Source organism: Ursus arctos, unplaced genomic scaffold, assembly GCF_023065955.2.
Source record: "Ursus arctos isolate Adak ecotype North America unplaced genomic scaffold, UrsArc2.0 scaffold_4, whole genome shotgun sequence".
Classification (NCBI taxonomy): Eukaryota; Metazoa; Chordata; class Mammalia; order Carnivora; family Ursidae; genus Ursus; species Ursus arctos.
In genome coordinates, this window is record NW_026623056.1 from 4,958,362 (window position 1) to 4,976,958 (window position 18,597).

Consider the following 18,597-nt stretch of genomic DNA (forward strand, 5'->3'; position numbering starts at 1 on the left):
GGATAGAGGGAGAGACTGAGCTCTCTTTGCCTGGTTCCCCCCACCAAAGTCACCAGTAAGAGTAGTCCCTCCTCCCTGGGGAGGAATCAAGGAGGGAGCAGATAGACAGTAGAAGCATTTCTTGCATTGAGTGCTCTCCACATGGAGGGAGACATCAGATTAGGGAATAACCGCTGTTCTATGAAAACCTAGAGACAACCAAGTGGGAAATTGATGAGAAATATATACTGGATTCTTTTTTTTCCAGGTTCATCATTTATTGTACAAATTGAGTATCACATGATGAGTTGACATTAGTTCGTCCAGGCATGGGAACTTAATGGATGACGTACACACTGTTTAGAGTTCATATGTGGCTTTGACAGCTGGAGATTTTTTAGACCTTAACTAGAAGGATAGAACTATCAAAGCAGTGCCTCTGCATGTGGCCAGTGCACAATTCATTCTCCCTGTGGGAGTATAAGAGTTGAAATATTTTTTTTAATACCAGTGAAATGGAATTGGGCATCAGCTTCTGGACCTGCCGTGATTTCAGTCTTGCAAAAGGCACAGATTCTGCAGTCTGTATACCTCAATATACACAGCTACCCCTTGGCCTGGCCAGAAGAAGCCCTGTAAACTGAATTCTGTGAATCTCAGTCTGGACACACTCTGCCTTCTCAGTATTGGTGTTTTAAAAAGTATCAGATTGTCCTGCATCTTGAGGAATATATAGTGGTGTTCTTATCACATGTATACACACACACACACACACACACACACACACACACACACACTTCTGGCTATGACATTGTGGATGGAGTCTACAAAAGCAACTGTGATCTATACAAGCTTTTTATATTATAGGTCTTCTCCAACGCGGAGACATCCTGCATAATCTGGCCACAGGTGAGAAATTCTTATGGGACCTGTCTGAGAGTAAGCTTTGCTTTTCCCTCTGCTCTTTGGGCCTTTCCCCAGAGGCCTCTGGGATACCCAGCCTTTCCCCTGATACCACCGACTTCCAGTCTCTTCATTGGTTGTGAGCTAATGTAGCTTTACAGTGGCTGGCCAGCAGGCAACCTCAGGGTTGGCATTCTGTAGTGTGTCTTTACAAAGTTTCCTTAGTGCATGGTCCCCTGGTTCTCATTTAGCAAATGTGAAAATATTCTGCCCTTATCAACCTGCTGGTATCTTGCCTGCTAGAGCAGTGTAGGCCAGAGAAGCTGGTTTCCAGACTTAGCTCTCAGCTCTAGTTCCATTATAGAGACACTGCCCAGAACTGCATATCCCCTTGAAACAATGAAAGGGATATAACTCTTTCCATAGACCCTTAGTTTAGCGTGAAAACAATACTTATTTAATGGTATCCTTTTATATACCCATGCCTCTTAGTGCTTTATTATTCAGAATACTTACTAGGTGGTGAAAAGGTCTATGATAATTTGCTGTTTGGGACATGAATTTGAATCCTGTGGAGTTTCTCTAGCACAAGTTGGGTCATGGTATCAGCCTCCTTCCACTGGCCTCACAAGTCTCCTTCTGTCACAACATGATCTAGAATCTCTTCTGGGTCTAATTATATTTGGATTATTGTTTCCAAAGCTTTGGAGTTTAATTAAAACCAAAATGGGAGTGTACTTCGTATTTTATTGTTGGAGCCTTTCTGATTGATTGCATTAGATTGTTAATACCTCCAGAAGATTTTCTTATTTTATTGAACATAAGCCTGGACTTTATGGTGAAACTCAGTATGTGCCTGTTCGTCTATTTGGTAACTGTTTATTGAATACCTACCATGTACAAGGCTCTGTGCTGGGTACACTCCAGGAGTGGGACGAAGAGAAAGACCTGCTGGCCAACCATTACCGATGTAATGAGCATCGCAATGGTGGGTTACTAGAAATGGTGGAAGGAAGGGAGAGATGTTGAAGACTGCCTGGGAGAGTCATGAAGCACTTGAGTTAAACTTGAAGAATGAAGTAGGGTTTTCAAGAAGACACAAAGGGGAAGAGCCTTCCAGGCAGAGTGGAAGGCTTAGAGAATATGAAATTAAGAGAACTAAGAGAAGCTCAGTATCATTGGAGGGCCAAGGGCAAAGGAAGCAAGGGGTGAGCCCTCCAGTGCGCCAGATACTGTTCCAACTGCTTTATATTGATTATCTTGCCTAATTCTAACAACACTATGGGGGTGGTGTTCTTAGCCTATTTAATAGAGGAGGAAACTGAGCCTTAGAGGGGTTATATAACTTGCTCAAGATTACTGACCTCATGGATGTTAGAGCTGAGATTTGACCCCCATGTGGAAGTGGCATTGCTAATCACTGTACAAAACTGCTTCCCCGATGTTTATCTTCATGCTTTAGCTCACAAACAAACTTTTGGTTTTTAGTCCCATCAAGTCGCTGCCAAAGTCCCTGTTTTCAATGAAGATACTTTTTTCCACAAAGTCAGCAAAGATAGCTGGTGTGGAATGCAGCCAACTTACTACATCATCACTCCTCGACTAAAAGAAATACAGATCAAACCCCATTGCTCCAAACACGACAATTGTATGGCAAAGGAACTTCAAGCTCAAATCTGAGGCTCAGTAATTATCAGCTAATCAAATTGTAGCACCACCAAAACTAGGCATACCCTTCGAGTAGCTTCCGCGGAGCTTGAGCTGTCAAGGGAGTTCTGGAGAGAGCTGTTTGAAACCAGGAATGAGTGTGTTTATTAAAAAGCATGAGAAAATCGGGTGTTAAGGTGTTCACCATTCTGCTTCCTGGGAGTCTCCATTCTCCTGACACCTGAGCCTGTGCGTGAAGGGCCAGCCTGGATTGATGGACATGCCGGTGACCCGGCAGTCTTAACTTTGGTCCCTTAAGACCCTGTGGGGGCGTCTGGGTGGCTCAGTTGGTTAAGTGTCTGCCCTCCGCTCAGGTCCTGATCCCAGGGTCCTTGGATCGAGCCCTGCATGGGATGCCCTACTCAGTGGGGAGCCTGCTTCTCCCTCTCCCTCTGCTGGTCTCTCCCCCTGCTTGTGCGCGCGCTCTCTCTCTCTGTCAAATAGATTTAAAAATATATATATTAAAAAAAAAAAAGACCTTATGGGAGTTTAGGCAAGAAATGTTCTTGTTTTGATTTCCTTGCCTGCATAGAAGAGTGGTTAAAAGTGCAGCTTCTGGGGCCAGACTTCCAGAATTGAAATGCTTGCCCTGCCTTTCCCCAACCGTGTATGCGTGGGCAAGACCCACGGCTATGCATCGGTTTTCACAGCTGTATATCAGGGATAGAAACAGTACCACCTTTGCGGGTTGTTGGGAGAGTAACTGAGACATGCAAAGGGGATCTCAGAACGGTGTTGACAGAGAAAGCACCATACATGTTAGCTTTCATGACTACTGTTTTCTTCTAGTTCTGGGCTTCCCTGCTCCATTCAAGGCGAAGCGATCCTTTCTGGAGAAAATCTTCTTTCTCTTTAAATGTTTTTCTACTTAAGGAAGGCCAACTGAAACTTCTGTGTGTTATAGTACTCTTGCCGGCACCGCATCGACCTCCGGTCTGGGCATGGCATGTCTGGCACTTTGGTGCAGCTCAAGACCAGCAGGAATCCGTTCTGTTCCCAACAAACCATGGTGACCTTATCTCCTGTTTGCTCTGTGGTGAGAATGATTGTCTCTTTGCCATAACCAAACATTGTGATCTTTGCATAATGGAAAAACAAATGTCGATGAGCTTTTTATTTGTTTCTTTCAATGAGGAGAAACCTATTTTAAGTTGGCAAATTCTCCTGGAAATAAATCCTATCACTATAGAAACCATGCACAATTACCCCTGAAAAGTGGTTGCTATATATGTTCTTTAAATGTACACGCATGAAGCAATATATTTTAGCACATATTTGACTTTCAGTTCTGTTTCCATAGTGTTAGACGAAAGCCCGTCTGCTGACTGCTTCTCTTGTTCAGTCTTTTAGGATTCCTTGCCATCTTTGGGATGTGAAATTATGTGGTGAGGACCACAAAAATCTTGTGATTAGTTCTGGCTATGCTACTTTTGTCCATGTGTCCTGGGGCAGGTTTTCCAATCTTTCTGATCCAATATAATTAGACATTCTCTGGATTATAAAAATAAAGATAATGTCTCATAAGGTTTGCATGAAGATCAAAGAAAGCAGTATTTACATAGGTACTTAACACTTTCTAAAATGTTATGTAAAGGTAAAATAGTTTCACTTCCAGAACATCTATCCACTGCATAAATTACATATCCCAAGTAATGATTGGAGTTCCTGTTTCTTCCTTAGAGTTCAGTTATGAGAGGTTGAAGACATGTGAATGCATACAGGATACATGGAGACCTACTGGGATAAAAAGCCAGCGACGCTTCTCCCTATCTATATAATCATGGGCAGGTGACATAACCTCTCTAAGCGTCATTGTGTTCAGCTTTCAAATGAAAAAAATAAAATGTGTATCCAGTGTTATGGAATTGATTAGAAGAACACCGCGCGTGTCAACCACAGTTCTTGACAAGTAGTACACACTTAGAAATGGTCCTTGCTGCTGGAAATAATGATGTGCCCAAGCTGACACCATTAAACAAATTCCAAACTACTCAGGGGAAAAAAGTTTGGAACTTGGTCTACCAAAGGGAACACCATTTGTCAGCACCTGCAAACTCTTTTCCATTCTTGAAGACTCTTTGTTCAGAGATAACAACCACTCATGGGTTCTGCCACAAACATGTACTATGTGCATGGTTTAGCAAGGTGAAATGGATATTTTTTCCCGTTCATTACTTTCCTTCCCCTGTCTTCCCCTTCCCTTCCTTCCCCCCCCCCCCTCCATTCCCTTCCTTCTCTTCTTTTCTGCCCCTGATTTTAAGGACAACGGAATGCCTGTGGAAGGGCAGATCATTCATTTAGAACTGGCAAATCTCTCAGACTGTTACGCCAGGAGCCTCATTTGGAATAGACAGCACTAAGGTAACAACACGGACCTCTGGGTGGATGTTGGGTCTGAATCTTGCCTCGAACTTCCTTTATGAGAAGCAGCTGAGCATTTCTTAAGCTCTCTCTAAAGAGAAATGTCTTGCAGGGTGAGATGATGCAGTAGAGCCAATAATGCCCTTCAGAAAGGATATGTGGAGGATATTTTGAATAATGTCCTTCTTCATAAGGAAATTAGAGGAGAATAAAATTTTCCGTGAATAGAGTGAATGCAGATTCCTAGGAATTCAGATACAGTGTAGCATCTGCTGAGTGAATAAATTGACCAATGAGGAAAAAGGAGGAAGTGCTTGTGAAAGTAAAAGACGGAGAATGAGAAGGAAAGATTACTCGAAGTTCCTAAATACCCCATAGCTGCTTACCTTTTCCTCCTTGAATCACAGCTTCTAGCTTTCCTCCCAACACAACCTTCCTGCACTGCACCTGCTTAGTCAGAATTACACACACACACACACACACACACACACACACACACACACACACTCCAGCTCCTATTCCTCTGTGCCTGGAAGCCCCACCACGGAACCTTGAACCAGGGCTCAGTAGACCTGAATCTCTATACACATCGTGGGCACCGACTCTCCAACATTAGAGACCCAGCAATCAACCACAGGGTTCCAACAGAACTTGACTACCTAACTGGTTTTCCGGGCAGTTCTTTCTGTGGCCTGGATCATCCCGGTCAGCAGGATTTATGTGAAGATCAAGGCCTTCTGGGGAAATCCAGGAGGCTCATCTTCTCAATTCTCATCCATTTCCCTGAGACCCTCTGTCCAGAGCTGTTTCATGAACTTGGTTTGCTGAATTCAAGGAAAGAGGTGTTCGGGTAACAGCTACAGGTATGAAATGTGCCAGAGGAGTAGGTTTTCAAATTGGGGTGAGCCAGGATTGACCTAGGATATAAGCCAGGAGGGTCAGAAATGGCAGAGCCAAGCACCTAACAGCCTAGAGCTGGATGGGATGTCAGAGCTGGTGGTCAAAGGGAGCTGAAGAAAAAGGAGGGGGTTGGCATCAAGCCCAGACAATGTCAAACTTGGGCAAACAGCCTTAAAGGCAGAAGAAAACACAAAATTCTTGTCTTGGTTTATTCGGGTTTTGTTTTGTTTTGTTTTGTTTTGTTTTGTTTTAAAATCTAGAAGTCTAGGGGCGCCTGGGTAGCGCATTCGTTAAGCGTCTGCCTTCGGCTCAGGGTGTGATCCCGGCATTCCGGGATCGAGTCCCACATCGGGCTCCTCCGCTGGGAGCCTGCTTCTTCCTCTCCCACTCCCCCTGCTGTGTTCCCTCTCTCGCTGGCTGTCTCTCTGTCACATAAATAAATTAAAAAAAAAAAAATCGAGGAGTCTATAAACTAAAGCAGAATTTACCACAGCCTAAAGGAATTTTATTTTTTTCCCCTGCAGTAGGATTCTTTGATTAGTCACCATAGGTGTGATCAGTCCAAGCCCTGGGTATTCAGGTGGTGAGACAGTGTGGCCTAGCAGGCAAAGGGCAGTCTGGGCATCACTCAGACCTCAATTTGAGTGCCAATTCAGCCCTTTGCTGCTGTGTCACTTAACCTGCCCCAGATCTCAGTATCTTTAAGCATCTACTGGTCCTTCTAGTCCAACCTTCTGATCCCACTCCATCCTTCATGGACTGGCCTAGCTCCATACAAGAAAGACCTGGATTGACATTCTGGCTCTGTCATTTCATGATCTATGATCATGGGCAAGTAAGAGTTTTCTCATCTGTAAAGCAACACATATTTCAAGGAGTTCTTCTGAGCGTTTCAATGACATGACACGAAGGAAGTGTGTAGAACATCGAACCAAGTAGATGCCCAGTAACTGCTAACAGCCCTCCCCTCTTCCACAGGAGATCAGCTGACATGGGCCTGAGCCCCCTCTATACACTGATAATACCTGCATTGTTAATTCTAAGATACCTGTTTACATTGTTACATCTTGTAATTGGCAGCGTCGAGTCTTGGAGAGCCAGAGGGCGGATGTGACTGGGCTGTTATTACACTGGGGCCAACTGTGTCCACAGACCACTTTGAGGAGTATCTCAAATGTAGGTGTCGTATGACACCATCCCTAGGCCACACTGGTAAGAGCAGAGCCAGAGCTCAGCTCTACAGACATGCTCTGTGAGTGGTGACTGACCTAGAAGATCCCCTGACTTGAAACCCTTGAGACATGCAGACTCAGCCAACAGTAGAATGGAGATGAAGCCAGGGGACCCACAGAAAAAGACGGACAGCAGAAGCCACCAGACTGTAGAAGCCAAGAGCAAAGAAGCAGAGCCCTAGAAACAAAGTAGCGAAGGAATAAGAGAAGCAGGAAAGGAAAGAAGCAAAGATGGAGGCCCTCTGAAATAGCCCAATTTCCTCCAATTCAACCTAGAGCTGGGATTCAGTGTCATGCATTCCTCAATTTTGCATTACTTCTGAGATTTTTACAAGAAAATAAAGATACTTTTTAGCTAGCTCTTTATTACTTTCTTTTCTTTTCAACTAAGTCACTGGTCTTCTTAAAGCATCTTTTTAAAACCTATAGAGATTAGGCTTAGAGCCAATTATAATGCCTAGGGCAATTAAATAAAATAATCAAAACAGTTTCATATCCACAATTCACAATTGCCACAAAGACACTGTACAGATTACATTCAATTCTCAGCAAATTGTCTTAGGCAGTGATTCTCTTGCTTATGAATTTTGGGAAATGGTTATTTCCCTCAATGTATTGCATATTTACTATAATTAAAAGCGGATACATTTTGTTCTCAGTTTAAGTTTCCAAAAGCACAGTCTGTATTATGTTGATGCTACATTTAACGTTTGCAACACATTTATAATTAAACCTATGCATGCTTTGTATATATAACTCTACATTTTCAATATAATTATACATGTGCATGTATATGACGCATTTGCATCTGAATACAAGAGGGGAGGGAGAAACCCACTGGACAATACCCTGCACCAGGCTTTGAGCTAGGTATTTTTTATTTATTATTTTAGTATCCACAAAAGTTGTAGGAGATAGATTTACTTTTTAAGCAACTTTGGTCGTTTTCTTGATTTCTGGAAAATTGCTTTCCAGGTCTTTTAGAAGCCATTTCTAAGGGACAAAAAGGTTGGTGTCAGATTCTTAAAGTTGGTAGCATCCTCTGCAGTTGTCCCCTGACTGGGGAGGAAGTAAACAGTCCAGTGGAGATGAGTCCACTGTAATGATTGGTTTAATTCTAAACAGAACTAAATTGGAACCAATTACCTGGAGAAGGAAGGTACAATATATCATTATCAACTCCTGGCATCATTCAATTACCTATTTCCTTTATAATTAGATACTTGCAATGTGTGTTTTTCGAGACTTTAAGTAGGTCTGCTTTTTCTAATCAATTTAGGTGTTCTTTACACAGGGACACCTAACAATAAAAGGTGTGCTAAATTTTGTTGGGACGAGCGGTGGTAAGGCATACACAGGGGCATCGTACGTATTCCCTGCCTTCAGAAAACTTGAGTCAGGCTGGAAATATGTAACCACAGAGGGAAATGGCTATTAATTTAAGGTGGCCTTTGATATGGTATATGAAGGCTTAGAGCAATAAATAAGTCCTGCGAGTATACAGAGGAATGAAAAGGTATCTATCAGGGGCCTGGCAGGAAGCAAATGTCAAGTTCAAATTGGGAATTAGAGGAGACTTTGATTTTTTTAAAAGACTATTTACAAAGGTAAGTGTTGGGTGGAAGAAAACAGAAAGAGTTCGGTATTTATTTATTTATTTTTAAAGATTTTATTTGTTTATCTGACAGAGAGAGAGAACACATGTACAAGTGGGGGAGGGGCAAAGGGAGAGAGAGAAGCAGACTTCCTGCTGAGTAGGGAGCCTGACGCAGGGCTCAGCACTCCATCTCAGGACCCAGAGATCATGACCTGAGCCAAAGGCAGGTGTTTAACCCACTGAGCCACCCAAGCACTCTGAGAACTCAGTATTTAGAGAGCAAGGGAGCCCATCCATAGCATTCACTTCCTGGGGCTCAGAGCAGGGTGGAAAGTGGATCTGGAGAGGCAAACAGAAACCCTGAAAGTCACAGAGTGCTGGAATGATTTCGCAGAGGCTGGAAGGAGGTAAAAACGGACCTCAGCTTTAAAAGAATAGAAATAGAATATACAGGTGTGAGAGGAGGAAACACAGGACATAAAGGAGTCTGTGCACTCTGGGGTGACAAGGGCGGGGCAGTAGAGCATAAGATTACAAGAAAGTTTGGGGCCGAATCGTGAAGGCCTTGCATGTCAAGCCAAGGAGCTTATATGTGATCCTGAGAACAGCATCCTGAATGTTTTAAAATCAGTGATGAAGCCAGCATCTTAGGAAATTAATCTACATCAGTCGGAAAACTGGTTTGGAAGAAAGAGGCACAAGGGCAGAATGTTCAGCTGAGATACAGAACAGGCCAGTGCGAGGTAACAGCAGGCAATGGGAATGAGAAGGCAAAGAAACACATAGGAGACAGAATGAAGGAAGACCCAATCCTCTTTGAATCAAGGCTGAAAATCTGCCTCTGGGGCTGTCTTTCCTCACAAATGGTAATCCTGATTGAAAGGTACCATCAGTAAGCCAGGCCAAATGCCCCGTGCAAGCTGACAAAGTGCCCATCCAGCCGCACTCACTAATGTAGGGCTGGTTGGAGTATGGGAAGGACTTGACTGGGACCCACAAGGTGTGGTTTGAACCGCTCTGCTCTGCCATGCAGGCGCTGGGTGTCCTTGAGCAGATTGCTCCAGCTCACATCCTCAGAGTGAGACAGTAACACCTGCGGCATTAGGGTGGCTGTGAGGACTCGGCCCACAACCACACCGTATGAGGACTACTTGGGTTTGGGGTGGAGGTTACTGTTCTGCCCCGTCCCTCTGAATGCATTGTCTCTTTGGACAGGACAAGCACGGAGGAAGCAGGCTCTTGCCAAAACACTGATTCAAACCGCCAATCTCTTTCTTGCCCGAGCTGCTGTGTGATCAGATTTGATCGATTACTCTAAGCCTCATCCTCCCAATTATCCCTCCACTGCTGGGGAAGGCAGTACATTTTATCTGACAAGGTGTGTGGCTTTTTCTGCTTTATTTTGCTTTTATTTTTATTTATTTATTTTTATTTTTTAAAGATTTTATTTATTTATTTGACAGAGATAGAGACAGCCAGCGAGAGAGGGAACACAAGCAGGGGGAGTGGGAGAGGAAGAAGCAGGCTCCCAGCGGAGGAGCCCGACGTGGGGCTCGATCCCAGAACGCCGGGATCACGCCCTGAGCCGAAGGCAGACGCTTAACGACTTTACTTGCCCCTTGCTCAGCTTCTGTTTCACGGCCCAACATTAACGCGCACTCACTTGGATCCGCTGTCTTTACTTACATTCCCTTTCATTGCTTTCCCTTCGGTTCCTTTATTGCATATGCCAGGTAAAACCCTGCTTAAATCCAACCTCCATCCTACTCTTCACCTGCATCCCAGCAGCTGACAGTAGCTGGAGGGAATGTCCACAACCACACTGGCAAGTCTCGTATTCAACTCATGACTCCCAGACTCAATGGGCCCTTCAAGCTGCTGGCCATCCTTCTGCGTTGTAAAGATCCGTTCAGTCCTCTGCTTGCTTAGATAACCATTTCACATGTTCTCTTCTCTCTTTGAGCCTCTAGTGCCTCCTCCATCCTTACACCTCCTTTTCCCTCTAGTTCACTGGAGGGAAAACCAGAAACTCAGAAGAGAACCTCCCTATTCTCCCAACTTCCACATCACCAACTAACTGTATCTGCACCTCAATGTCCTCTGTCTCCCATGTTGCTCTGCATGAGCCCGTGGGACTCCCATCTAACGCCAGACCCTTCCACTGTGCACTCAGTGCAGTCCTTCTTGCCCAGTTATAAACGTATTGCCAGCAATTACCTCTTCTCTTTCTTGATTGACAATATTTCTTTCTTTCTTTTTTTTTAAGATTTTGTTTATTGATTTGACAGAGAGAGAGAGACAGCTAGCAAGAGAGGGAACACAAGCAGGGGGAGTGGGAGAGGAAGATGTAGGCTCCCAGCGGAGTAGGGAGCCTGATGTGGGGCTGGGGACCCTGGGGTCACGCCCTGAGCCCAAAGGCAGACACTTAATGACCGAGCCACCCAGGCGCCCCTTGACTGACAATAATTTCTTTTCCTGTGGAGTCATTCCCAACAGTATACAAACATGTGGAATTACCATCCGCCCTACACAAATAAAATCTCCCTTGACCCCTCTTTTCCCTGTAGCTGCTGCTCTCTTTCACAGCAAATCTCATATTTCCATTTCCCCTCTCTCCAGTTTTTCTTAAATACACACCAGGCAGGCTTTCATTCTCAACATTGCTCTCCCAAAAATGCTTTTATCAAGATTTTCATGACCTCCACGTTACCAAATCCAGGAGCCAATTCGCAGTCTTCTTTTTATTCAACTTAATGGCAGCATTTTATGCAGTGGATTGCTTCCTCCTTCTTCAAGTATTTTCTTCACTTGGCTTCTAGGACATCACTCTCAGTCCCCCACACTGACTGCTCCTTCTCAGTCTCCTTTCCCTGCTCCTTCTCATCTTCCCAAACCTTCCCTGAAAACTTTTTCGGTGACCTCTCATCTCACAGCTTTACATTTTACTTACATGCTTTTACTCCCAAATACATGTTTCAAGACTAGGTTTCTCCCTTTAACTCCAGATTCACATACCCAGCTGACCACTGGCTCTGCACTTGGTCCTCCCATAGATAACACAGACTCAATCAACGCCAAAATGAACACCGTTGTCCCTCTATCCAAAATTACTTTGTTCAGACCAAAGAACTTGGAGTCATCCTTGACTCATTTCTTTCTCTTATATCACATTCTTAATCAATCAGAAACTTTTTGTTCCTTCTTCAAAGTATACCCAGACTCTGACCACTTTTCACCACCTCCATTACTACTATCTTGTCTCTCACCTCTTATTGCAAAAGCCCCTTAACTTCATCTCTCCTTCTGTCCTTATTACTTTGAAATCTATTTTCAACACAGCATATGGAGTGAGCCTCTAAAAAATCTAAGTAAAATAATGTAACTTCTCTGCTCAAAACCCTCCCATAGGTTCCCAACTCACTCAGACCTTCTCATCAACCATCAAAGACCTTCCAGATGCTACCTTTCTGACTTAATCTTCTATCATTCTCTCCCTGTCTCACTCAGCTCAGCCACACTAGTGTCCTTTCTAGAACATACCAGGCTTTCTCTGGCCTCAGGGCCTTTGCACTGGCCAGATGCTTTACTCTGAAATTTCACCCCACGTGTTCTTCCTGGCTCTCTGCCTCTACTCCAGAATTGGCTCAGTGAGGCCTCCCACTCTGGCACTCCCTTTCCTACTTGCCCTATTTTTTTTTGCTTTCATAGCACTTATCATTATTTGATTTGGTACATATTTTCTAGTTTATTAATTATGTCTGTCCTCCCACTATAATGTAAGCCCAGTGGGAGCAGAGACTTTGTTCACACCTCTATCGCTATACAGTGCCTGGTACAAAATAGGTACACCAGAAATATTTGTTGAAAAAAAAAGAATGAGTGAATCAATACATTTGAAAAAAAAATCTATGACCTTTACTGCTGTTTCAAAGAAGGTAGAGTAGCACAGACTGAAGTTAGGGAAGGCCTTGATGAGATGGTAAATCCAGACACTGTAGAATTTTGATAGGGGAGGAAAGCATTCAGGTGAGAAGTGGGTTAAAAACTAAAAGTTGAAAAAAATCCTTCCAACATTTATTGGGCACCTACCATATGCCAAGTACTTTACATTCATATTATCCTCACAATCACTGTAGCAAAGATGTGTTATTACATCCATTTTATAAGTGAGAAAACTTTGTTTCAGGGATTTTAAAAAGCAGCTCTCCCTAGAGAATCTCCCTCTAGAATCTGCAACTAGTAAATTGTAAACCATTCTTGCCACTGAGGTTTAGTAATCCAGACTCCATTCTCTCTCTCTTTGTTATCATCACTATTACTAGTGTGACTTAAGCTCACGCACTCTCCACCTGTCATGTTCCCTCCCACACTACACGATGAAGGATGACCCTTATTGGTACACAGTGAAGTGATACATAAGAAATAGGCAGGCTGGGGTGCCTGGGTGGCTCAGTGGGTAGAGTGTCGGACTCTTGATCTCAGCTCAGGTCTTGATTTCAGGGTTGTGAGTTCAAGCCCCGAAGTGGGCTCCGTGCTGGGCATGGAGCCTACTTAAAACAAACAAAAAAAGGAATAGAGGTGCTAACGAATGCATTCTCAGATTCTTCTCATTAAGCTAACAAAGATTAATCCTGTCTGAGCTGGCTTACATCAGACGCACCGCAAACTTCCAGCAGAGTGCCGGCCATTTCCCTGGTGGTCATCCCAGCATGAAGTGTCTGTCTGTTTATTTCTTTGCAGAGCCTAAATGGAATATTCCATCACTGGAAAATAAAGCTTCCAGTTTAAATTTGAAATCTTTATTCCTATCTGGCAAGTTGGTGATAGCCTTAACAATTTGGAAGGAAATGACATTTCTGCTGCCATCAGCTACAAAGTGTTGGAAGCCCATGGTGCTCTTTATCAGATTTATATGGATTCCAGGTGAATCTGATCCAGTGGCTACAAGGAGTGAGTATTAAGCTAATTGTTATTCTATCCACCCAGAATGTCTCTGATATGGAAAAAGCAACTGAATCTGAATACAGTCAGAAATTAAAATAAGATTTTGTTCACCATTGAAATTCATAGAACTGCCAGGGATGGGAGAAAGGAAATTTTTTTGTTGTCTTTTACAAAATCCATTGCCTTCAGAATAAAGTAAACAAAACAAAAAATACTTGCTGTCTGGTTTTGCTATGGCAACAACCCCAACATTTCAGTTACTTACAACAACAAAGGTTTATTTCTTACTCATGTTATATGTTAGTTATGGATCATTGTGAGGTCAATAGTGGGTTCGCTGCATGGGTCATCTGCATTCCAGAATTTAGCTGAAGAAGCAGTTTCTCCATGGGGTAAGTGTTTTGGTGGCAGAGGGAAAAAAGCAAGAGAGCTCTTAGAAACAAAGAATGGCTCTTTAGGCTTCTATTCAAACATGGCATATGTGGTCCACACATCATGGCCAAAGCAGGTCACATGCCCAAGCCCCATTGACATGGGGCAGAAGTGTGTTCTCTCCTAAATGAGGCATTGAAAATCTCATGGCAATAACTGGAGATGTGTACTTCTTTTGCATGAACGAAGAATGGAGATCTGGGAACCTTAATAAAATCTTCCATACACTTGTTATTCTAACATTCAAAACTTACAGTAGAGCCAACCTCATCTCCTACCATAGCCCTTATTGTCTGTGCGCTGGACACAGCAGCTGGCCTCCTTTCCCCTAAACACCATGTGCTTTCACACTTCCCTGTGTGTTTCTCAGCTGGGAATGCAATTTCCTCCATTTTCTGTCAACTGAAATTGCCCTCAGCCTGCAAGGTCCAGCTCACATTTCATCACTTTATGAGGCCTTTCTCAATCCCCCAGTTAAAATTAAACACTCCTCCCTTAGAGTTCATACAACCAGTTCTGCAAACTGGTTGTATGTCTATTCAGCTTTAATTTTAATCTTCCTTGGAAAGTCTGGATAAGGAGCTCCTGAAAGGCAGAACCCAGGAATCCTGGTGTGGTAGAACTCTTCTCCAGCCTCTTCGGGGTCAGAGTCTTGGCTATAACAGATACTTAATAAGTTCCATTAAAACCCTACATATTCATCATCAAGCTTATCCGTAATGTGAAGTTACAAGTCTTTTTTTTTATAAGAGGTGTATGTGGGCAAACCACATAGAGGACTCTTCGGGAATTTTCTTCAATTAGAACAACCATGAATATTATCCTATTTGTCCCACAATCTAGTCTCTACCAGTCGTGTGTGTGTGAGTGTGTGTGTGTGTGTGAGTGTGTGTGTGTGTGTGAGTGTGTGTGTGTGTGTGTTCCCTACCTTACCACCAATAAAACATTGTGGGCACTGGGTTTTCACTGTTTCCCTTGCCAGTGATTTGGTGCATTGAGAATTGGTGTTTCTTTTCCTTCTTTTTCATCATCTTCCCATATCTTGTCCATGGGAGCTCAATAGGAGGGGTGGCAGAAAAAGGGTGGGTCATGGAAGAGGTGCTGTGATGCAATGAAAAGAGAAGGAGCTGGGGCGCCTGGGTGGCGCAGTCGTTAAGCGTCTGCCTTTGGCTCAGGGCGTGATCCCAGCGTTCTGGGATCGAGCCCCACACCAGGCTCCTCTGCTGTGAGCCTGCTTCTTCCTCTCCCACTCCCCCTGCTTGTGCTCCCTCTCTCGCTGGCTGTCTCTGTCAAATGGATAAATAAAATCTTAAAAAAAAAAAAAGAGAAGGAACTTACAGCCAAAGAATCTGGGTTAGAATTTTGTCTTTGAGCCTTACTAGCTTTGTGGCCTGAAGTGGGCCACTTGATTCTACTACCCATTCAGTTTTCTTATTTGTTTAAAAATTAAAACCAAAAAGAAAATGAGACAAAAGGAAGAGAGGAAGGAATGCTGTTATTAGCATAAACTAGCATGTGTGAGCATGATGTATTAGCATGACTATGTGAATAGAGCCTAAATATTGTAGGAGCCCAATATCATCACAGTATGTTTCATACTTAAAAAAACAATGTTGTAGGACTCCCCGTGTCATAATAAATCATTGGCATCCTTGGTGTAATTACCCAAATGGTCTTGATGTATCACCAGTATGAAATGGGCCATTGGCTTCCAACTAGCTTAGCCCTCTTGGTCTCATCCCATCTGTTTACCCTTGGGACTTAATAAATCCATGAATCAGATGTGTCTGTGGACATGGCAGAGAAAAACCAAGGATAATAAACCCTAACTTTCTAGTTCCTGGGGAAAAAGCCAGACTTTACTGGGAAGTTAGGAGGAGACTTACAAGCTCCTGAACCCTCCAGGTCAGTTATGTGACAGCTACCCCCTCCACTTTATGGTCAAAATATGAAACATTTATGATCAGAGAACCAAACTCTTACTTTCAAATATGCTCTTTGTTTCTTACTACTCAATAAATGTGCCGGATTTTATGAAAAGGGTCTGGAAGGTTCTTTGAATAGGTTGACATTGTATGCAAAACTTTATTCTTCTGTCCTGAGTATGTGCAGAAGATCATAGGTTTTATAACATTTTAGAGGAGATTTCATATTATATGTATATACATATAATATATATTATATACATACACATATATCCTGTTGGTACTTTATATACGTTATAACATGTAGAGATAAAGATAGATATAGAAGGAGGGAGGGAGAGAGGGAGGGAGAGATAGAGAGGAAGAAAGAGAGGGAGAAGGGGAGATTTAAAGGAATTGATTTACACAACTGTGGATGCTTAGTGAGACCAAAATCTAATGGGATAGGCTGGCAGGCTGCAGACTCAGGGAAGAGTTGAAGTTCAAGCCCAAAGGGAGTCCGCTGGCAGATTTTCTTCTTGCTTGGGGAAGGTCAGTCTTTGCTTTATTAAAGGCTTCAACAGATTGGGCCCTCAACTGACTAGATAAGGCCCACCTACGTTATGGAGAACAATCTGCTTTACTCAAAGTCTACCAATTTAAATGTTAATCTCACACAAAACACCTTCACAGAAACATCCAAAATAATATTTGTCCAAATATCTGGGCACCATGGCCTTGCCAGGTTGACACATAAAATTAACCATCACAGTAGTGTAAAACAGAAGATAGCCTACTGACATGGAAAGTAGGAACAGAGAACAAAAGGGAACCTTTCAGAACATCTAGTCTGCCTTTCCCCATCTTGCAGGTAAAAAAACCAAGCCTCAGAGATTGCACACCACTTTAGCCAGAAAGCTGGAGCTAGATCACAGGTCTCTGACTCTTTCTATGACTGCCTAACTCAGTATTGGTTGTTTAAGGCAACATGAAATACAATTTAATGCCATTCTATGAAAGTCAGACAGGGTCAAATTTAGATTTGTGTTATTTGTATGGCAGTTGCAAAGCAAATTACAGTGAGACCCACGTTTCCTTCTTAATACAATGTAAGAAAATATAATTTGTGACAATAACAACACAAGGGGGATGGAGCTCATTAGGCAAAGAGATTCTTGTATATTATTGAAACTAAACCAATATGAATTCAGCCCAGATTGTTATAAATTTAAGATGTTAATTGTAACCTGTTTTTTCTGAGGTCACCCAAGCCATGCATTTGATCTAAATGTATAAGAAAAAATTCATGTTTCAATGGGGAACTATGCCTTGCCTAAAGCACAGCCTTCTGGGTTGTCTGATTCTGATTCCACAGGAGGTATTTTACTCTGAAAATTGTAGATAACTGATAGCAATGCAAAATAATTCTTGTCTATAAACATGCAAATGAATTTTGTCCCAGAGAGAGAAGATACTTCCCCCACTCCAAGAAAAGGGCAGTTTTGCCTCCATTTGCACATTAATTTCAACATTCCTTTACTCTATATAAATTTGGAGCATAAATTTGTACTTCTTTGACTTCTTTAATCCAGTTATAACATGGCCTGGTTCTCTCAATTAATGAGTCAAATAAAATCTTTAACACATGTTCATTTTATGGCTCTATGAGAGACATAATTTTGCCCTTTTTTGGGAAAATTATCCTTTAATGAATGTCATGTCTTTTCCAGCACATGAAAAGGAGGCTCTGCTGGAGTAAAATCGACCCTCTGCACAGCATCCATTCAGCTCCACTCTGCTATAATTCTCACATTCAAAAAAAAAAGTTCAATTAGGGTTTCACAGAGTTTGCTGCATTAAAATCTGGAAAAAATAGAAGTGGAAATAGAGACTCTGGCAGCAAAAGAAAACAGGTTGGCGAAGAGATGGAAGAGCACATGGATTTCTTAGCCACTTAGTAAAGGATCTGGGAAATTAGGCTGGCCAGGAAGAAGGTGGATGGGGGAAGATAGGATAAATAGTGGCTCAAAGCAATTGCCTCTGAGACCTGCCCAAATCATCAGTTATCCCTCTTTTGAGCTGTTTTGCTCCACCCCCACACTCCACATAAACTTCTAAATGGGTTATTAGCAAATGTTTGGGGCTGGATTCATCTCAGAATGTTTTAGTCGGCACAGAAGCCTGGGCTCCACCTCTCCTAGGAAACAGCTGGGGAGGATCTGGGTGAGAAGTGCTCAAGAAGAGGACAGAAAAAGCGGAAAAGGAGAGCCTTCAGGCAAATCTCAGTTCTGAGGTCAGTTCTGAGGTCTCTTCAAGCTCCTCTGCTCCCTCTGTAGCCTGGGTCCCCCAAAGCCTTATATGCATGTTGGGGCGAGGAGAGCGAGGCAAGTGACGTGCAGGACACACTCCCCAAGCTGAACCCAGGACCCCCACCTCCGCTTTGCCCAGAGGGTCTGAAATGCTTTCCTGCTGTCTTGCTGCTAAAGTTCTCCTCTTGTGTGTGTCCCTGAGCTGCCAGCTTCTTGATGGCTTTGCTGGATGTCTGTTGCCATGGCTACTACTTTTTCTAACAATGCCTCCACCATCATCTTTGTTATCTGTTTGGCTACTTGTTTGTGAGTCCAGCTGCTCATTCCTT

At 43.1% G+C, this 18,597-nt stretch overlaps 1 pseudogene; it reads right to left on the minus strand.

Moving 5' to 3' along the window:
* Positions 1–339: 339 nt before the first annotated feature.
* Positions 340–1,845, minus strand: LOC113246974 (ATP synthase membrane subunit K, mitochondrial-like; annotated as a pseudogene).
* Between the last annotated feature and the right edge of the window lie 16,752 nt (positions 1,846–18,597).